We start from the raw sequence: 13900 nt of genomic DNA, 5'->3' as shown, positions 1-13900 counted from the left end.
ATCCTGACCATCCACTGTGAACCATCCAAGTCCAAACATCATTCATCCTAGTCCATCCTAGTCTTCTATCCTTCCATCCTAGTCTTTCCATCCTTCCATCAACCATCCACGCCACCCACTAACAACCATCCGATCCACCATTCTAGTCCATCCATCCTTCCACCTATCCACTCCCTCCTTTCCACCCTCGCCAGCCTTTCTCTCCGCCCCCCGCCGTCCGCTAATCACTAATTTCAAGGCATTCACTCTCCCTCAAGCAGGATATCAGGCAAGCAGGGGCTGAGGTGAGCATTGGTCAGCGAAAACCAAAGGTGTGCACGAATTTCATAAAGTCAGTCAAGTGAACACCGAGTGAAGGTAATGAACTTGTGATATTGTTGATGTTATCCTTTTCTTCTTTTTTTTCTTTTTTCGTGTTCCTCTGTTTTTCATCTTCTCTTACTCCGTCTTACTGATTTTTTTTTTCTCTCTCTCTCTTTTCTTCTCTTTCTGTTTCTTGTCCTCCTCGTCTCCCTCCTCCTCTCTCTTCATTGTAATTATCCCATTCATCCTCTTCTTCCTTCTCTTTGACCTTCTATTCTTAATCCTCCTCCTCCTCCTGTTTCTCCTTTTCCTTCTCCTCTTCATCTCATCCTTTCTCTTCATTTTCATGTTCTCTTATTCATCCCTCTGGTTCACCTCTTCATTTTCTTTCTTCTTCCAGAGTCTCGTAACCTTCATTCTTATCATTAGCAACTTTCTCTTCATTTCCCTTTTTTTTTTCCTCTTCAGGTTTTCACTCCCACTTGTCTCCGCTGTATTTAGCTTTCTTTTATTCCGCCAAGTACTCCTTCTCCTCCTCCTCCTCCTCCTCCTCCTCCTCCTCCTCCTCCTCCCTCTCTTCCTTCTCCTCCTCCTCTTTCTCCTTTATCGGTTTATGTCTTCCCAGGTCGTGTTCGCCGCACGTAAGGCAGCGAGGCGTGAGAGAGGAAGGTCGAGGGTAGAGGCGCCTCCCCCCCAGTAAACCTGCTACCCCCTCCCTACACAATGATCATTATTGTAGCAGCAGGTGATCGAGGATTCTACCTAACCAGTGGGAGAAACACGCGTGACAACTTCAGAAAGCATCTCTGTAGCCTCTGAAAATAGCCCTGGTGAGACAGAAAAAGCTCAAGAACACGAGGCTATAAGAACATTACAAAGGAAACAAGGGAAGCTGCAAGAAGCCATCAGGCCTACACGTGGCAGTCTTTACAAAACACATCAATTTCCACTAATCATTCATAAATTTGTCCAATCTTTTAAAACTCCCAAATAACTCTGCACTAATGACCTGATTCCTTACTCTATTCCATTCATCCACCATTCTATTTATGAACCACTCCCTTCTTGTCTCTTTAAGTCAATCTTGAACCTGTCAGGGAAAAAACACAGACGACCCGAGTGGAGAATAATGAAGGTGTTTATATCCAGGTAAATAGTGACAACACCTGAGCCTCTGCAACGTGTTTATTGTCCTGTAATGAGTCTTCTGTAACACCCGGGAGTGACGTGCACCCTAACTGCCGCCACTAGGTGAGGAATGAGTGCTGCTGTATACTAGGGATCGAGTGAGGAGAGACTGACAATGTGATCAATGTGGAGGGAACTTGTGGTGGTGGTGGTGGTGAAGGAAAATAAAGAGGAGGAAAAAAAAAAAAATAGTTATCGTGGTGGTGGTGGTGATGGAGGAAGAGGAAGATGAAAAGTAAGAGAAGAAAAAGGAAAAAAAAAGGAAAACGACGGGGAGAGGAGGTGAAGAAGAAGACAAAAAAAAGGAGTAACAGGAAGACAAGAACAACACCATAAAATACAAACAATATAAAACAAAGAAACGAGGAACGAAAGGCAGGTCAAACAAGAACAAACAAACAAACAAACAAACAAACAAAAATTCTCCTTCACAATCGCAATTCTCACCTATAAAAATAAGTAAATAAATAAATAAAATAAATAAATAAATAAATAGATAAACAGAACATGATAACACAGCAATCATCTCTTCCTTAACTTTCTTCTTTTCTTCAACCCTTTCCTTCCTCCCTTCCCTCCCTCTCTCCCCCTTCGCTCCCCTTCCCATCCTCCCTCTCACCTCTCCCTTCCCCCTTCCTCCCCTCTTCCTTCTTCCATATCCCCTCAGGTAAGGTTTAATAGAATTTCAAGAATTTTTTTTATTAATCTACACACGTAAAACTCTCTCTCTCTCTCTCTCTCTCTCTCTCTCTCTCTCTCTCTCTCTCTCTCTCTCTCTCTCTCTCTCTCTCTCTCTCTCTCTGTACATGTGACGCAGAAATATAACCATAACTATATTTGCACTTTAGTTTTGTAAATAATTTGAAAATGTTTGTTGCGTCAGACACTTGTGTTTCAGTGACGAGAAGAAGATGAGGTTTACAAGAGGAGAGGTGGTGTTCTACAGATTGGAAATTAGATCTTAGACCGCGAATGTTGCACAAGTTTATGGAAAAAAGTTGGGGGGGGGTTGTCAAGACATTTAGTTGATATCTGAAGAGCAGTCCAACCTGGGGACATTTGTGGTCCCCTTCCCAGATGAGGACTACGAGGTGAAGGATTGTATATATATATATATATATATATATATATATATATATATATATATATATATATATATATATATATATATATATATATATATATATATATATATATATATATATATATATAAATCTGGATGAGCGGTGAAGGAATGAGGGCAAGATAATGGTTCACAGTCATTCTTTCCCGCAAAAAAAAAAAAAAGGTAGATGCGAAAGAAAGGCAGTGTAGTTTTCATTGAGGACACTTGTGTGTGGAAACAGCTCCAGTCACAGGCAGCAGGAAATACAGACCATGTCGGAGAACGAAGCAGCAAGTTATTAAGTACGTAACTGTGTTGACACCAAGCAAATGTATACACCAAAGAGCACCGCAGCTGGTTATGTGCCACACCCATTATATCAAACTGCCTCGCGCCCCGCCAATGTAATCCTGAGTTAATGAATTAACAGCAACTCTACCAACGTGTGATGTCCTTGTGTGTATGTGTGTCTGTGTGTGTGTGTGTGTGTGTGTGTGTGTGTGTGTGTGTGTGTGTGTGTGTGTGTGTGTGTGTGTGTGTGTGTGTGTGCGTTTTCTACCATTTTCATCACTAGTAAATAGAGAAACTGTTTTAATACTTGTCTGCTTCCTAGTGCTGAATGAATAACACACATACATACACACACACACACAGACACACACACACACACACACACACACACATACACACACACACACACACACACACACATTTTTTGTTAAGTGACCAGCAATGAAACAAGCACAAAAGGTGTGAAGTATCCTGTCATCCTTTACGCTGCCAGCAGTGTCTTTGACAGCCACACTTTATATCATTCCACAAAGGTTGATGAAAAGTCACGTAAGTCAAGGGGTTCGAAAAGTACCAGCTGTCTTTCTCCCCATTGTTTCATCCCGTATTCACCCAAATTTCTCTTTCTCTTTATTGTTCTTTTTTATTTCCCCCACTCTTTTCTTCCGCTCCGTTCCGAACAGTACCGAATTTCACTGACCATCGATAAAATAAACAGTAAAAAGGCTGAAGTACTCGGGCCACCCTGTCCTTCGTGGCCTGCCAGTGGTGCCTCGCAAATCCACACTTCACACCAACACGTTTCACAAAGACTCAGAAGTCGCGTCACTCAAAAGGCTCGGGCAGTACCTGAATTGCACGACATGGAAGGGACGCACACCGCTGCCGATGCAATACACCTGCCAGTACTCAAAACTGCACCACCTCCCAGCCCGGCAGCTCGAAGAGACCTTACACGCAGGTTTACATACACCAAGACCCCGCGAGGGGTTGCCAAGGTCTGCCTGCCGCTCTCCTCACTCGTTACAAGATATAATTCCCTTCCAGCTGCAGATTTCCATGTAGGCTTTCAGTACACGAGTTCCAGGCGACGCGTGGACAGACAGACAAACATGAGCAGCTTCTAGACCCAGTGTTGTTCTGCCTAACCTACACACCACAAGAAATCGCTGGGATGGAATGGATGTTACAGATGAGGAACTTAATTACAGTGACTTGTGGAAGGAAATGTTATTCTTTAAGGCTTGCATGTGGAGTTTATTGCTACGACCATCTAACCTAAAATGTAACGCTGGAAGTGACAAACACGACTCTAATAAATCTGTTGGAAGGAAAGGAGCCTCTTTTTGCCATACTTGAGAAATTTCCGTCATGGTAAATGGATAAAATAAAATATGCACTTAAGAGTAGCTTGCTTACACGCACAAAACAAGTGCCTCATGGTTCAGTCAGTTAACGCTAGCCTTTTCAATCTGCTCAGTTCAAACTCTGGTCACGTCCACCTCCCTCATCAAATAAGTAATAAATAAAAATAAAACATATACTTACGTACCAAAAATGAGCCCTGGAAATAAAACTAACGCAATAAATAAAGAAAACACAAACTTCTTCTCACTTTGCCAGGAATGTGGCTCAGATTTCTATCCAGAGGAATTGAAGAAGAAAAGAAAATGTTTGCCTAAGACTCCCTAGCTTGTAAAGACACGCTCTGGGATGAATCTGCCGCTATACATTAACAAAACACACCCTTTTCTATTCCATGAAACGAAGCCTTCACCTTGAACGTGGCTCAGATTAGTGTCCTCCAAAGTTTGGCGAGAGAAAAATGAAATATTTCCTTAAATACTGATAAAACTTTTCCTAATGAACATGGTTTGCAATCTGCCCACAACAATTCCGATAATCAAATAAAAAAAAAAACGTAAAATCTACATCAGAGAAGGATTTGCACTGCCACATTACAAGGCAGAGATAAGGAATTCTAACCCTTCCTTAGTTTTCTGGAACATGGTTGAAAATAGTCAAGAAGAATTAAGAAAACGAGAATACATCACTTAAACTCACTAACTTACACAACAAAAGGAATCACATTAGTATAACAAACACAGACTTAAGTCATGTATTCGTTGGTCCTCACTTTTCAGGGAAGTGGGCGAGATTCTGTCGTGATGAAATAAAAAGAACAAAAGGCCAACGATAAAGAACTGACTCTTCCCGCCTCACACTCCAGGCACGTGGTGAAATTCTGTCTTAAAGACCTTACAAAAACAATACTTAAGTCACACACCACAAGGAATCGTATTACCAAAACAAAAGCTTCAGGTAAAGAGTACTCCTCTCCTTCACTTTTCTGTACCATGCTACAAATTCCCTCGAAAGAAAGAAAGAAAGAAAGAAAGAAATATCATATATATATATATATATATATATATATATATATATATATATATATATATATATATATATATATATATATATATATATATATATATATATATATATATATATATATATATATGTATATAAACAAGAAAATTAAACTTAATACTTCCTAGGGGACGTAAGAGAAGGAATCGCATTACTAGAAGAAAGGTTAAAGATTTCCTCATTTTTCTCCTAAAAACTGAGAATACAATAAAATATCAGCTTAAGACACACATAGCAGATGGAATGGTATTATTAAAGCAAAGTACAAGATGTGTACTGAAGACTATTAACGTTACATCGCAGAACAAATCACATCACCAGAGCAAAGTTTAAAGGTAAACAAGACACAGGCCTCCCCGCTCTGAAGGACGTGCTTGAAATTTCTCCCCTGAGGAATTACGAAAACGAGAAAATGTCAGTTTGAGATTATCGAACCAAGGAAACAGAAGGAATCGTAGGAGTAAAACAAAGGACAGAGAGAAGTAATCCTGTTTTCTCACTTTTCAAGAACATGTTTGAGATTTATGTCGTAAAGAACTTTCAAAGTGAGAAAAAATATTTCGTGGAAACTACTGAAGTTACGGCAGAAGGAATGGTATCAGTACAACAAAGGCTAGGGATACAGACTATTCATCCCTCCTCACTGTGAAGGAACGTGGCTAAGATTATGTGCTGAACAATATAAAAAGTCACGGCATAAGGAATGGTATCAGTACAACAAAGGCTAGGGATACAGACTATTCATCCCTCCTCACTGTGAAGGAACGTGGCTAAGATTATGTGCTGAACAATATAAAAAGCCCCTCCAAAAATATCTGTTAAACATTACTATATTTACATAGCGCAGGGATTCGTATTAATGAAACAAAAACTGAAGGTACAGAATTGACTCGTTTTTCATCACTTTACAGAAAAAATGTTTTTAGAATTGTGTAGAATTAAGACACGAGAATATATCAATTTAAAACTTCCTGACCCACGAAGCAGAATGAATATTAATAGTAGAACAAAGGCTATAGAAAAAAAAGACTCTGCCCTCAGTTTCCTGCAACCTGCGTTTAAGACCTGCCGTGGAGACCTTACAAAACGAGGACTGCAAGTTGGAGGGAAATCTTTACTGGTTTATATATATATATATATATATATATATATATATATATATATATATATATATATATATATATATATATATATATATATATATATATATATATATATATATATATATATATATATATATATATATATATATATATATATATATATATATATATATATATATATATATTAAAGTCAGAACCCGAAATCAGCCAAAACTAGTTTCAACTAGTCAGAACTAGTAGTATAATTTATTGTTTGTAAAAACTAGTATTACCTAGGCAAAACTAGTTTCTTAACATAAAGGCTCGGTAAAACACGAAATGTATTTTACACCTAGTTTTACCTACACACTTCAGTCAAAACTAGTTTTAACAATTGTTAAGTTTGGGAAAACTAGGTTAGACTAAAAGTGAAACTGGTGTAGTGCCGGGGAAAACATTTCTATGTATAAGTAGCATTAGGGAGTGGAGTGAACCATGTGGGGACCATAAGGGTGGGACTCGCTTGACAAACACCGGAAGTGAGGACGCTGGCTTGTCAGTTTTTGTATGTTTCAGTCCGCTGTCCTCCTGCATTGACACAGGTTAGTACGTGTGTTGTCCTCTGATATCAGATTATTGCATTGCCGTTTACCTTAATTGTTATTTCTTTGTTAGATGTTACTGAGTCATAGTTTGTAGGGTGGGGGAAGGGGGGGGAGGATTCATTCTCATTTACCTGGTTCACTGATTTACTTCACCTTTCAGTTGTTCGTGAGCCACCAATACAACAAGATGGCAACTTGGAGCTCACCTGACCATCCTGAACACCCTCTTGACCGCCCTCCTAACCAGGCAGCTGACACTGAATATATGCAAATATGCAAAATATGCAAATGTGACAGCCGATATGATAAAGCTCTTCTTGACCATGTGTGAAGTGTGCCAAAGTAAGAAAAATAAAAAAATAAAAGAGGACTTGTTTCCAAACCAATCTTACACTCAGAGCTAAATAGTCGGTGTCAAGTGGACTTAATTGATATGCAGACACAAGCAGATGGAAAATATAAATTCATAATGGTTTATCAAGATCATTTAACTAAATTTGTGATACTACGTGCATTGCAATGTAAACGTGCTGAAGAAGTTGCTTATCACCTTGTTGATATTTTTTTAACAGTGCATTTTACAGAGTGATAACGGAAGAGAATTTGTAAATAGTGTTATAACGTCCTTAGCTTCTTTGTGGCCAGAGTTGAAAATTGTGCATGGAAAACCAAGACAGAGTCAAAGTCAAGGGTCTGTGGAACGGGCAAATCAAGATATTGAAAATATGTTAAGTGGATGGATGAAAGACAATGATACAGCAAGGTGGTCCGAAGGATTACGCTTTGTACAATTTATGAAGAACAGAGCCCATCATTCTGGTATAAATCGAAGCCCATACAAAGCAATGTTTGGTGTAGAACCAAGGGTTGGCCTTGCAACAACATGCATTCCACGAGAATTGATTAAAGTTGTAAATAATGAGGAGGATTTGGAGAAGATAATTGCACATGTAAACAAGGACACTGTTGGGGAATCTAATGTTGCTTTGCAGATGACAAATCAAGATGACATAAATTCACGATCTAGTAATAGAAGTGAAGTGTTTTCGAGTTGTGTGTGTGAAATGGAAATAAGTGAAGGTCACTACTGCTCGAAGTGTGGCTCACATATTCACGAATCTTGTGGAATAAACGTTGAGAGCGGCAAGGATATCTTTGGATCTAATGTTATATGTTTAAACTGTAATTCTGAAGCACAAACATCACATGATAGGCAAGTAGCTAGTACTAGTTTGAAAAAGCAGGCAAAAAGAATGAAGACAGTATCTGATGCGTCTCACCCTCCAGCAAGTGTGGGACAAAATGTCACTGTACCAATTCCAGATGTTGACAAGGGAAAAGGAGATTTGCGGAATATCATTGCAGTTGTTTTAAACAGAAGTGAGGATGAATTGTATAAGTTAGGTACTAGAGACGGCATTCTTAAGAAATTGTATAGTCGGTCTGAATTTGATGTGTGTAAACAGTTATTCCTAGATGTGAAAGATATACCTACCGACAAAAAAATATCTTTAAGAAGTGCAGCAACTAGTTCAAGTGTGGGAACAGGCCAAGGATTCTTTAGATGTCATTGTACAAAACATTGTGCAACCAACATTAGCAAATGTAAAAAAAAATAAAGTCCTTTGTAATTCAAAGTGTCACAATAGTATGTCATGTAAAAACAAATAATGAATATCTTTGTAACTTCAATTACTAGCGCTTTGTCTTGGGTCTGACACAGTTTGTTTTATTGAAGAGTATGAGATGCGTTTCATTATTATTGTGTTTTATTTTAATTAAGTTGGAATTATAAATTGATAATTGTTTTAATGAATTTTAATACATTTCGTTAAAAATAAATTGTGACAATTTGGCAGAGATTTTTTTTCCTATATGTTATCAAAGGTACCGCTACATAATTTTGATAGGAATAAAAGCATGTTTATCATTGCATGTCCGATTAAACATTTGTTACTACACTTAGTGTGGGAAATATATTCCCACATATGTTAATAGACCAATAAACGTTTCAGCCACCTAAAAAGATACTAAAATGAGCTACAAACACAAACAAATTATGTTTGAGTTCCCCAAAAATGGTACTCAAATGAGCAATGGTACTCAAACGAGTGGTCATATCCCTCACCTACTTTTGACATTCAGTACCGTTGCTGAATCTAGTTTTACCTTACACGATCAGATAAAACTAGATTTAACTAGTTAAACTTTAATATTTCTAGTTATATCAAACACATTAAGGTATAACTAGTTTTGCCTAGGTAATACTAGTTGTTCACCAACACATTGAAAATACCTAGTTAAAACTAGTTTTGACTGATTCCGGGTTTTGATTGTAATATATATATATATATATATATATATATATATATATATATATATATATATATATATATATATATATATATATATATATATATATATATATATATATATATATATATTTTTTTTTTTTTTTTTTTTGTAGGGAGGACACTGGCCAAGGGCAACAAAAATCTTGATTGAGTCATGCTTTGTTCGACCGCCGTTTACCCGCGCTTGGTGACCAAGCAGCCGATAGCAGGCGGCCAGGACAACCCCTTTGGAGGGGACGACAGGGTAGCGGGCTAAAGCCAGCACTACTCACACCTACCGTCTTCAACGGCACAGGTGATGCGAAACCTACCTGCCGAAGTCGCCCCCGACAGGATTCCGGTTCTGAGGACGCCACCCTCAGCCAGGCGATTGGCTATCTGCTTTACTAGACCCGCCGCAGCACGAAACACCAATTCACAGACTGCGAGCTCTGCTAGGACGCCCTTGATCCGAAGGACGGACACAGAGGCTCTATGCCCGCCCCTCGGACCCGGGGGGGACTGGTACCGCATCCGCACCGTGTACCCCATTATCAAAGCCATGAACCCGCTGGTATTTGAAGGCAGGAAGAGCGCTACCCACCCACCAGCGGGCCGTCATCCCGGAAACGCCAGAGTGACTACCGCTGTCGAGGGTAAGTGGGTTTGACCCACCGACTCGGCAAATCACCCTGACGGCCCCCACCCCAACAAGATAGAGAACTCCAAGGAGCAGAAGGACTCCGGATCAGTGAAGCTGTTCTAGGCTCCGAAGCCTGGCGGAACCCCATTACTCTATGAACGTTCATTGAGAAGGGAGGATGGAATATTTTGTCCAACTCCCCGCCTCACATTCATCTCGCGGGGAAGCACTTTAGCCGTAGGCCCAATCCTTTAGGCTTGTTCCTACGTTTCCAGCGGGCGCCACTAGGAGGCAGACTTCCCCAGTAACTAAGTCTCAAGGAGGGTTTTCACGTCACTCGGGAAGTCACGGCATGACACCATCCCGGGACCTCCAGGAGTCATACTTAATATATATACGAGTATATATATATATATATATATATATATATATATATATATATATATATATATATATATATATATATATATATATATATATATATATATATATATATATATATATATATATATATATATATATATATATATATATATATATATATTATTGTTCTTTTTTTATTAATATTATCATTTAAGAGCTCGTGACGAGGACAACAAACACTACAATGTTCCTTGAAGACTGTGAGTGAGAGGGAAGAGGTTGAATTTATTTTTGTATTTATGCAGTGAAACCTCGTGAAAGAAAAAAAAAACTCTCAAGACGCCAGAGTGTGGGAGTCTATAGGCAAGTCCAACAATTTAATCCAAATGTGAAGCAAAAGGTTTTATTCTCGTGAGGTTCTCTGGTCTATTCCAGTTCGTTTGGTCTCCTTATGAAGGGCGTTGGCAAACATTTCTTCCTCTCACTTTCTTAACACTAGGTGGACACTTTACTGGAAGTTACCAATTATCCCGCACGATAGTATTCATGATCGAAGCGCCCCCGCGGTGCAGTGACCAGCGCCTCACTGCATCAATGATTCTAAGTGAGTTATGACGCCGCAACATCCACGTGAAGGTGACGAAAAAGGTTTCCATGATCGAACGCGTAACCTTCAGACTGCAACACGAACGACGTACCACAGAGCCTACCAGAGAGAGAGAGAGAGAGAGAGAGAGAGAGAGAGAGAGAGAGAGCAATGAGAAGTTATATAGGTAGATAACAGACATATAAATAGATTGATGAAATTAGACCAGCAGATGCATATAGATAGATAGAGAGATACATAGATATATGCAGAGAAAGAAAAACACAGATAGATACAGAACAAAACTGAGGTAAATAGAAAAAAAAATACATTGATGTATCGGCACAAAGACTAATGAACAGGTAGACAGACAGACAGACAGACAACCAGCTAACATCCGCTAACCTAATCCCACCTCTAGCATAACTGAGATGCTTCATATTCACGTTATCCAAATTAGTCAATGTAAATACCTAAAGGCCAATTCTGCTGCTGCTTCCTTACCTCCTCGTGGACACACACACACACACACACAGAGACAAGGTAATGACTCGTGCAATTACGTGGCCTGCGGGGGTCGTTACTACTAAAGCTGGGGAGTGGAGAAACTGGGGGTCGGGTGGCAAGGTAAGCAGGAGAGAGGAGGCGAGGCTAGAAAGACAGGGTTGTGGAGGTTAGACTGAGGAGGTGAGGCTAGGGAAGGCTGGGAAGGTGAGGCTGGGGAGGCGAAACTAGGAACAGGAAGCTGGAAAGATGGGGCTGGGGAGGTGAGACTAGGGGAGGTAAGGCTGGGGGGAGGCTGGGTTGGGGTGGGGCTGGTGGGGGTAAAGATAAACCCATGGCAACAAGTCACTCTCAATTTAATGAGATGAACAATCATTCTACTAAAGAGTGTTGATTCACCTCAGCTCTCTCACTCTTGGCTCCACACATGATTCCTCCTGTGAATGAGTTGATGAAGTGGAGTGAGTTGATGTGGTGGAGGTGAAGGATGTGGTGACGAGGGAAAGGCAGTGGATGATGGTTATGAAAGTGATGGAGGATCAAACAGCGACAAGGAAGTGGAAGATAACATCGGAGTGGTAGAAGGTGGAACGGCAGAGGATGTGCTGGTGGTCAGAAAGACAACAATGGTTAATGTTTACGATGATTCCTGATTGCAGACATTACGGTAAACATTCCAGAAACAAGTGTAATATACCGGGGAATGCTGTGACAGCGGCGGGATGCGTGGTGACTGATGAGGGGCAGAGACGCCTAAACAGTAGGCGCACCGCCCACTCTCGCCAACACTCAAGCCTATTTTCGTGTCCCTCAGCCTTACAAGCTCCCATTTCGAGCACCATTCCTTTAGATTCATGGCACTGGAAACACTTACATCCTAGATAGTCATATGAAATACAAAAACTAGTAAATATGCAAAATTAAGAAAATGTTAGTTATTAATGTTCTGGCAACTGATTCTTCAACCGTTTGCTTCCTACCAGCCAAGCGAGGCATGACACACCAGTTTCACTAGCAGTGTATGTCCAAATACACTCATTACCAGGTTAACATACCTGGTGACCACTGTGGACAGGCTTTGGGAGAGTTTTGGTTCACCTAAAGCCCAAAAAAGCGTTCAAGAAAACACAAGACTCACGCGTACACCACAACAAAGCTGACGCCACTGACCACTGACTGACTGGCTCAAGTGAGTCGCGGAGCTTCTCTTCCTTGTCTCGAAGCCGCTCGGGACTTCGGCGGCACTGTCAAATATAAAACAACATGGTAAGATGTGCAGAATGCTTTAAAAGTTTCAAAATATGTATGAATAATGCATTTCGGTACAATATTAGTAACATTCTACACTACAACTGCATTTCTTCATAATCTGGCACCTTTTTTATATCCTTTTCATATTGCAATGGACTCACTTTCTGCTTGTAAGAAGGAAGAGCGAGAGTACAGAGCAAGGTTAGGGAAGTGAGCCTGGAGGACCCGAAAACCCTTTGCAGCATCATATAACTAAACACTGGCCAGTAACACAAAATACCGGGGCCACAGTTCGGATTTGGTGTTCTATAAGTACTTTCCCTACGCATTTCACACAGAGAGGACAATAATGGGGGTCTTGAAGAGTGTGTCCATAATGGTGATGCTGCAGCTCACGTCATGCATTACCATTAACAAAAAAATAAGTAAATAATAAAATAAAAAAAATAAAGAAAGAGACCAAATTAATCATCATTGCGCTCTTATGAGAGAACCATTTTCTTTCAGTAACCCGCGGTGGTTTTACTAAGTAAACATTAAACTACCTACACTTGGGAAGCTTTACTAAACGTTGTCCCCACTCTGGTGAACATTGCTTGAACAACGATAGTGTAAATCTTTGGGGAGCTTTACTAAACATTCAGTGCCCATTTATGTGAGTATTGCTTCAAAGATTATAGTGTAAATCTGAGAAAGAAGACAAGCAGACCCAACACCTTAGAGACACAAACCCACACCAGACAAATAAGTAAATAAATAAAATAAATAAATAAACAAACAGATAAATGAATGAATAAATAAATCAATCAATAAAAAGACAAAGAATCTTCATACTCATCCTTCATAACTCTCCAGTCGCTTCATTCCAGTCTCCCGCACTTTCCTCCTCGCGTCGTCTGGCTGAAATAAATGGAGGTGAAGACGAGAGCTTGTGTAATGTGGAGCGTGTCTGGTGTGCTCAATTTCCCTGACCTTTAAGCAAGTATTGGATTATCTGACACACACCGGATGCTCACCTATTTACGTCCCCCGGACTATCACCTTACGACCCAGAAAGGTTCCGCTGCGTCTGATGGCCTCGGGTCCTCTACTGACCAGCGCGATGGGGCCACTGAGTGCTGGATGGTTTTGACTCTATACTGTTGAGACTTGCGTTTGTACTGCATTCCCTTGTATCATGGAGCCTAAAGAGGACAAAATTAGCCTCTTATTCTCTCTT

At 40.1% G+C, this 13900-nt stretch overlaps 1 long non-coding RNA gene across 2 annotated transcripts in view; it reads right to left on the bottom strand.

Annotated features, from left to right (window-relative positions):
- Positions 1-13900, bottom strand: part of LOC135096976 (uncharacterized) — a 29655-nt gene that overhangs the window by 15621 nt on the left and 134 nt on the right. The window contains exons 1-3 of one of the 2 annotated variants that reach the window (XR_010265235.1): positions 13698-13900; positions 13516-13581; positions 12486-12674 (exon numbers count right to left, since the gene is read on the bottom strand). The exon at positions 13698-13900 is cut by the window's right edge and continues 134 nt beyond it. This is a non-coding gene — a long non-coding RNA (uncharacterized LOC135096976). The remainder of the gene's footprint in view (positions 1-12485; positions 12675-13515; positions 13582-13697) is intronic. The other variant, XR_010265234.1, reaches the window with a different exon arrangement.

Source organism: Scylla paramamosain, unplaced genomic scaffold (genome assembly GCF_035594125.1).
Source record: "Scylla paramamosain isolate STU-SP2022 unplaced genomic scaffold, ASM3559412v1 Contig10, whole genome shotgun sequence".
NCBI lineage: Eukaryota > Metazoa > Arthropoda > Malacostraca > Decapoda > Portunidae > Scylla > Scylla paramamosain.
The sequence above is the reverse complement of the archived record's forward strand: the minus strand, read 5'-3'. Positions and strand labels throughout refer to the sequence as shown.